Here is an 8,921-nt window from a genome sequence, read left to right as displayed (position 1 = left end):
GCCCACATTCACACGGCGCCACTCTCCGCAGTTCACCTGTGCGAGACTGGAAGCCCTCATTCTGAAATAATGAGACTAAGAAAGTGAATGATAAGCATTAGAACTGTGTGTTTTTTAGAGGCCGTGTCGGTCAAGCCTCTTCTGCTGCATTCATTAGAATTCATTATTTCAGACGGAGGGAAGGGGACTATATAACTCGCTATGCTATGGTAAATTCACTGCTGATGTTTCATTTTTTAAAAGAAATAGCTAAACTTGTGATCCGTGAATGTTGAAATCATATTGGGGATTGGCTCCAGTCGCTGTATTAGTTGTATCTTAAATAGTGTTGTGTCTTAAAACCCTCGAAATCTCCTTTAAACCCTTGATTTTCAACCAATGTAACGTAGAAGACTAGCGGGCCTAGAACCGTGCCTTGAGGTACACCCCAAATCATTGCTCATGACAGTTAATAGCTCGATGGGCGGATTTGATTGAGTAATTGAACCTGGGCTCTACAAAAGAGAGCGAAACGACCACCAAATTTAGGGCGCGTTCGGGGTCACTGCCAAAAACTGAGGCGAGGTTGAAAAACAACGCTTTAAACGGACATTTTTGTCGGTGTTGTCGAATAATGCCGTCGCTTTCTCAAACTGCTGTGAAAGCGTCATTTTATCTTGGTTTACTTCATCGATATCCCACGGGTCAGCACTTATATTTGTGTACTGTATATATTTATTTGGGACGGGTTCTTCTGATTTTCTTTGGTAAACCTTGTTACTGCAACTAAAGAAATAAACTTGCACCTTTACATTTGTGCGTTGTTCTTTCTGAAATGGTGCGCACCTAAAGTACTTCAAAGTACAGAAACTTTGAAGGATTCATTCTCGACACAGACGCGGGACAAGGGTTTGTTCAGTTTAGTTTTATTTAACAAGAATCAGACGCCGTTTTGGATTTGGCTTCGAACTAATATAAGATCTGAACATTTACACCCGGAAGTCTTGTGTCAACAGCTGATCGAGGCCAATATTTACACACCGACAGCAACCGAGTGGGAACAACATGCACAATGCTAAACTCGAGCTTCGTCTTTATTCCATCCATCTTCTTCTGCCGCTTTATCCGGGGCCGGGTCGCGGGGGCAGCAGTCTGAGCAGGGACTCCCAGACTTCCTTCTCCCCAGACACTTCCTCTAACTCCTCCGGGGGGATCCCGAGGCGTTCCCAGGCCAGCCGAGAGACATAGTCTCTCCAGCGTGTCCTGGGTCTTCCCCGGGGCCTCTTCCCTGTGGGACATGCCTGAAACACCTCCCGAGGGAGGCGCCCAGGAGGCATCCGGAACAGATGCCCGAGCCACCTCAGCTGGCTCCTCTCGACGTGGAGGAGCAGCGGCTCTACTCCGAGCTCCCCCCGTGTGGCCGAGCTCCTCACCTTATCTCTAAGTGAGCGCCCAGCCACATGGCGGAGGAAACTCATTTCGACCGCTTGTATCCGCGATCTTGTTCTTTCGGTCACTACCCAAAGCTCATGACCATAGGTGAGGGTAGGAACGTAGACCGACCGGTAAATAGAGAGCTTTGCCTTTCGGCTCAGCTCCCTCTTCACCACAACAGTCCGATGCAGCGACTGCATCACTGCAGCCGCTGCACCGATCCGCCTGTCGATCTCATGCTCCATCCTTCCCTCACTCGTGAACAAGACCCCGAGATACTTGAACTCCTCCACTTGGGGCAAGGACACCCCACCCACCTGGAGAGGGCAAGCCACCTTTTTCCGGTCGAGAACCATGGCCTCGGATTTGGAGGTGCTGATTCTCATCCCAGCCGCTTCACACTCGGCTGCAAACCGTCCCAGTGCATGTTGCAGGTCCGGGTTTGATGGAGCCATCAGGACAACATCGTCTGCAAACAGCAGAGATGAGATCCTGTGGTCCCCAAACCGGACACCCTCCGACCCCTGACCACTCCCTCTGACCCCTGACTGCGCCTAGAAATTCTGTCCATAAAAATTATGAACAGAACCGGTGACAAAGGGCAGCCCTGGCGGAGCCCAACATGCACTGGGAACAGGTCTGACTTACTGCCGGCAATGCGAACACAGCTCCTGCTCCGGTCATACAGGGACCGGACAGCCCTGAGCAAAGGGCCCCTGACCCCGTACTCCCGGAGCACCCCCCAAAGGACACCCCGAGGGACACGGTCGAAAGCCTTCTCCAGATCCACAAAGCACATGTGGACTGGTTGGGCAAACTCCCATGAACCCTCAAGCACCCGATGGAGGGTATAGAGCTGGTCCAGTGTTCCACGACCGGGACGAAAACCACTCTGCTCCTCCTGAATCCGAGGTTCGACTATCGGTCGGATTCTCCTCTCCAGTACCTTGGAAAGACCTTACCTGGGAGGCTGAGGAGTGTGATCCCTCTGTAGTTGGAACACACCCTCCGGTCCCCCTTCTTGAACAGAGTGACCACCACCCCGGTCTGCCAGTCCAGAGGCACGGTCCCCGAACGCCACGCGATGTTGCAGAGACGTATCAACCAAGACAGTCCTACAACATCCAGATACTTTAGGTACTCAGGGCGGATCTCATCCACCCCCGGAGCCCTGCCACCGAGGAGTTTACGAACAACCTCAGTGACTTCAGCTTGGGTGATGGATGAGCCAGCCTCCGAGTCCCCGGTCTCTACTTCCTCTTCGGAAGACGTGACTGAGGGATTAAGGAGATCCTCAAAGTATTCCTTCCACCGTCCGACGACATCCCCAGTAGAGGTCAGCAGGCCTCCACCCGCACCGTAAACGGTGTTGGTGAGACACTGCTTCCCCCTCCTGAGGCGCCGGACGGTTTGCCAGAATTTCTTTGGTGCCGACCGATAGTCCTCCTCCATGGCCTCCCCGAACTCCTCCCAGGCCCGGGTTTTTGCCTCTGCGACAGCTCGCTTGGCCTGCCGATACCCGTCGATGACCTCCGGAGACCTACAAGCCAGAGTGGCCTGATAGGCCTCCTTCTTCAGTCTGACGGCATCCCTTACTTCCGGTGTCCACCACCGGGTTCGGGGGTTGCCGCCACGACAGGCACCGGAGACCTTGCGACCACAGCTCCGAGCAGCCGCATCAACAATGGAGGCGGAGAACATGGTCCACTCGGACTCAATGTCCCCAGCCTCCCCCGGGACATGGGAGAAGCTCTCCCGGAGGTGCGAGTTGAATACCCTACTGACAGAGGGCTCCACTAGACGTTCCCAACAGACCCTCACAATGCGCTTGGGTCTGCCAAGTCTGTCCGGCTTCCTCCTCCGCCAGCGGATCCAACTCACCACCAGGTGGTGAGCGGTTGACAACTCTGCCCCTCTCTTCACCCGAGTGTCCAAGACACGCGGCCGGAGGTCAGATGACATGACAACAAAGTCGATCATTGACCTCCGGCCTAGGGTGTCCTGGTGCCATGTGCACTGATGAACACCCTTGTGCTTGAACATGGTGTTCGTTATGGACAAACCGTGGCTAGCACAGAAGTCCAATAACTGAACACCGCTCGGGTTCAGATCAGGGAAGCCGTTCTTCCCGATCACCCCTCTCCAGGTGTCACTGTCATTGCCCACGTGGGCGTTGAAGTCCCCCAGTAGAACAACGGAGTCCCCGGTCAGTGCACTATCCAGTACCCCTCCCAAGAACTCCAAGAAGGCCGGGTACTCTGCACTGCTGTTCGGCCCGTAGGCCGCCACAACAGTGAGAGACCTGTCCCCCACCCGAAGGCGGAGGGACGCGACCCTCTCGTTCACCGGGGTAAACTCCAACACGTGGCGGCTGAGCTGAGGGGCTATCAGCAAGCCCACACCAGCCCGCCGCCTCTCCCCGCGGGCAACACCAGAGAAGTGGAGCGTCCAGCCCCTCTCGAGGAGATGGGTTCCAGAGCCCAAACTGTGCGTGGAGGTGAGGCCGACTATATCTAGTCGGTATCGCTCAACCTCCCGCACAAGCTCAGGCTCTTTCCCCCCCAGCGAGGTGACATTCCATGTCCCCAGAGTTAGTCTCTGTGTCTGGAGATCTGGTCGCCGAGGCCCCTGCCGTCGACTGCCGCCCAGATCTCTCTGCACCGGCCCCTTATGGATCCTCCTGCGGGTGGTGGGCCCACGGGAGGGCGGCCCCACGTCGCTCTTTCGGGCTGTGCCCGGCCGGGCCCCGTGGGGTAAGACCCGGGCACCAGGCCCTCGCCATGGAGCACCCATCCCAGGCCTGGCTCCAGGATGGCGCCCCGGTGACGCCGATCCGGGCGACGTAAACTGCCTTGTTCGTGTTGTCATCATAGGGGGCTTCTGAACCGATCTTTGTCTGACCCGTCACCTAGGACCTGTTTGCCTTGGGAGACCCTACCAGGGGCTTGAAGCCCCCGACAACATAGCTCCCGGGATCATTCGGGCACTCAAACCCCTCCACCACGTTAAGGTGTCGGTTCAAGGCGTCTTTATTCCTTAGACTTTATTCCAGCAGATATGTTATTTTTGCTCTACTTCTTTGGTGTTTTTGTGGCTGGTGCGTCGTCCGTGCAATTTTGTTTTTGTTGTTGTTGTTGTTGTTTTATGGCTGATTTAGTTTATCAAATAGGGTATTGTCTCGAAAGTGTATCATCATCATCATCATCATCATCATCATCATCACTGTCATCACTATAATCTTGACCAGTCGGACAGTTCTTACACCCTCAAAGATCAGTACAATTCAGGTTTGATGATTTGCAGGAACATAGTTTTGTAGCATCGAGACATTTGGCTTCAGCATCAGCTTCTGGCAGTTATCTTTGGATCGACACGGTTTTGATGATGATAATTACTATAATTGGAGGCATCCAATGACTCGTACTTCTGCACAATATTCCTGAAGGTCTTTAGAGAACTGTCCAAAATCCTCTCGACAATGACAGTATCATAGAATACCTTGTATGAGACATCAAATAATGGCCTTTTCCCACTGTAAAATGCATTAAAGAATGAAAACTAGATTCCAAGGAAATTACACTAGTTAATAATCCAACCCTAACCGTCTGTGTATAATATAATAGATCCATGGTTGCATCACTGGAATATCTGATCTTATATGACTGAGGAAAGTCTGTTCGCCATTCAACCTTTCCTCACAATGGTCCAAGAGATGCAATACAACAAGCAGGATTTTCATCTAGATTTGGCAATGCACGCCGCCGCTTTCGACAGCGCCGCCATCTTTGTTTACCAGCAGACCGACTCACTTATGTCATATAGTAATCGTGATCGCTGATTGGTCGGAACTGGGTCAGTGACGCTTCACACTAGCTTCACAGAGAAGCTAGTTCGATATTCGGAGATGAAATGCAAAATATCTGCAGGATTCTCGCTTGTGGAAACTTCATGTAAGCAGGGTGGTGTTTTAAGAGATTTTATTTCCCAGGAACAGAATGTTACAATAGAAAAGCTAGCCTATGGCCTATAAGGAGTATTTAGGCCCAAAAATATATGTACTTCACAATGGAGGACCACAAAGTCACAAGTCTGGAAATAATTCCGTTGGAAGAATGTTTTTCTGTCAAAGTGTTTTCTGTCACTATCCACAAAACTATAAATGTTGAAGAAATGGTGGTTTCCATGTGCTCTGGGACTGTTCTAAAACAATTAACACCCTCATTCCACTTTATAACTATTTATTTGGGCCTGAAAACTCCTGCAATGGACACAGTAAATGGATACCTTTGGAATATGCTCCTGGCGGCGGGGAAACTGTGCCGACGATCACGAACTGGACCAACATTATAACTGACGTACAGAAAATGTAAAACAAATGCTGGACTCTGTGTGTCCCTTCACTTTTCTACTTTTCTACTTTATTTATTTTAAAAATGAATTTATTTTAATCTATTGTGTTCTCTCTGGACTTGTTTTCACTCCTTGTGTTTTATATTCAGAAAAGTGACAGAACGAAAGAAAGAAAAAGACAAAAAAGACCCAAAAAACATGCAACGAAGCCAAAACTCCATCACATAAACGATCAAACATCGGATTGAAAGCCGTTTCTTCTGAAATCAGCCAGCGTCTCCTCGGCACCGACCAGCATGCGTAAGGACCTGATGCACCTCTCCAGACCTTCACGCTCTGTTGTTCTCACACACCATCTCAGTTCCCACACTTCCCATCACGCTCACAGGTGCATGCCACTTAAAACAGCAAACGCATAAGAAAACTTGTTTATTTAGCCACTGTAATACGCCTGAGAGCATGAGCCTATTGCCAACAGGAGAGTCCTAAGTGTGAGTGACACATGCATAAATCTAATGTACATACGGTTAAATTCCCCCGTATGACCTCTCATTTCAACGTGAAACACATCACTATGACAACTAGGTGTTAACCAGCCCCGGCTATGTGCACTCACTCAATAAATAGGGATATAATTAAATAAATATTAGGCGTATTAGTTCTGTAGTTGTGAACAGGGCGTCAGTGGACCTGTTTCTATTACCAAGCCCTCTGATGAGACTAATAGCTCAAAGCTACTTAAAGCTCAATGCTACTTAGAGCTCAATGCTACTTAGAGCTCAATGCTACTTAGAGCTCAATGCTACTTAGAGCTCAATGCTACTTAGAGCTCAATGCTACTTAGAGCTCAATGCTACTTAGAGCTCAATGCTACTTACCTGAAAGCCATAAGTCTCCTTTAATTAAGGCGTCAGCAGGTTAATAAGTGTATACTTGACTTTATGCTGTTTAAAGGTATCATGATAAACATCACTATTGATGCACATATTGTAATGTATATATAATCTATATTCTGGCTACTAATGACAGTATTATATCATAAATAATCACAATTGTAAAATGCTCTTTAAACCCTGACCACAGGCCTGTGTCAAGGCTGAGCATCTGAGCTTCACACGGTGCCAAGTCTCTTCTATAAATGTGAATGTGTAATTGCTCTAATAGAATAAGATGTGTTGTTACGTGATTGTAAAAGTGTGTAAAGTGTGTATAGTGTGTAGAGTGTGTAAAGTGTGTAAAGTGTGTAGAGTGTGTAAAGTGTGTAAAGTGTGTAGAGTGTGTAAAGTGTGTAAAGTGTGTAAAGTGTGTAAAGTGTGTAGAGTGTGTAGAGTGTGTAGAGTGTGTAGAGTGTGTAAAGTGTGTAAAGTGTGTAGAGTGTGTAGAGTGTGTAGAGTGTGTAAAGTGTGTAAAGTGTGTAGAGTGTGTAAAGTGTGTAAAGTGTGTAAAGTGTGTAGAGTGTGTAAAGTGTGTAAAGTGTGTAAAGTGTGTAAAGTGTGTAAAGTGTGTAAAGTGTGTATAGTGTGTAGAGTGTGTAAAGTGTGTAGAGTGTGTAGAGTGTGTAAAGTGTGTAGAGTGTGTAAAGTGTGTAAAGTGTGTAGAGTGTGTAGAGTGTGTAAAGTGTGTAAAGTGTGTAAAGTGTGCAAAATGTGTAGTGTGTAACGTGTGTAAAGTGTGTAGAGTGTGTAGAGTGTGTAAAGTGTGTAGAGTGTGTAGAGTGTGTAAAGTGTGTAGAGTGTGTAAAGTGTGTAAAGTGTGTAAAGTGTGTAGAGTGTGTAAAGTGTGTAAAGTGTGTAAAGTGTGTATAGTGTGTAAAGTGTGTAAAGTGTGTAAAGTGTGTATAGTGTGTAGAGTGTGTAAAGTGTGTAGAGTGTGTAGAGTGTGTAAAGTGTGTAGAGTGTGTAAAGTGTGTAAAGTGTGTATAGTGTGTAGAGTGTGTAGAGTGTGTAGAGTGTGTAAAGTGTGTAAAGTGTGTAAAGTGTGTAGAGTGTGTAGAGTGTGTAAAGTGTGTAGAGTGTGTAAAGTGTGTAAAGTGTGTAAAGTGTGTAGAGTGTGTAAAGTGTGTAAAGTGTGTAAAGTGTGTAAAGTGTGTAGAGTGTGTAGAGTGTGTAGAGTGTGTAGAGTGTGTAGAGTGTGTAAAGTGTGTAAAGTGTGTAGAGTGTGTAGAGTGTGTAGAGTGTGTAAAGTGTGTAAAGTGTGTAGAGTGTGTAAAGTGTGTAGAGTGTGTAGAGTGTGTAAAGTGTGTAGAGTGTGTAAAGTGTGTAAAGTGTGTATAGTGTGTAGAGTGTGTAGAGTGTGTAGAGTGTGTAAAGTGTGTAAAGTGTGTAAAGTGTGCAAAATGTGTAGTGTGTAACGTGTGTAAAGTGTGTAGAGTGTGTAGAGTGTGTAAAGTGTGTAGAGTGTGTAGAGTGTGTAAAGTGTGTAGAGTGTGTAAAGTGTGTAAAGTGTGTAAAGTGTGTAGAGTGTGTAAAGTGTGTAAAGTGTGTAAAGTGTGTAAAGTGTGTAGAGTGTGTAAAGTGTGTAAAGTGTGTAAAGTGTGTAGAGTGTGTAAAGTGTGTAGAGTGTGTAGAGTGTGTAAAGTGTGTAAAGTGTGTAAAGTGTGTATAGTGTGTAAAGTGTGTAGAGTGTGTAGTGTGTAACGTGTGTAAAGTGTGTAGAGTGTGTAGAGTGTGTAAAGAGTGTAGAGTGTGTAAAGTGTGTATAGTGTGTAAAGTGTGTAGAGTGTGTAAAGTGTGTATAGTGTGTAAAGTGTGTAGAGTGTGTAAAGTGTGTAAAGTGTATAAAGTGTGTAGAGTGTGTAGAGTGTGTAAAGTGTGTATAGTGTGTAGAGTGTGTAGAGTGTGTAAAGAGTGTAGAGTGTGTAAAGTGTGTATAGTGTGTAGAGTGTGTAGAGTGTGTAAAGAGTGTAGAGTGTGTAAAGTGTGTATAGTGTGTAAAGTGTGTAGAGTGTGTAAAGTGTGTATAGTGTGTAAAGTGTGTAGAGTGTGTAAAGTGTGTAAAGTGTGTAAAGTGTGTAGAGTGTGTAGAGTGTGTAACGTGTGTAAAGTGTGTAAAGTGTGTAGAGTGTGTAGAGTGTGTAAAGAGTGTAGAGTGTGTAAAGTGTGTAGAGTGTGTAAAGTGTGTAGAGTGTGTAAAGTGTGTATAGTGTGTAAAGTGTGTAG

The sequence above is a fragment of the Eucyclogobius newberryi genome, unplaced genomic scaffold, assembly GCF_026437365.1.
Source record: "Eucyclogobius newberryi isolate DKJ021-1_F unplaced genomic scaffold, fEucNew1.0.hap1 SCAF_5, whole genome shotgun sequence".
In the NCBI taxonomy this organism is placed as follows: domain Eukaryota; kingdom Metazoa; phylum Chordata; class Actinopteri; order Gobiiformes; family Gobiidae; genus Eucyclogobius; species Eucyclogobius newberryi.
This window is presented reverse-complemented; position numbering follows the sequence as displayed.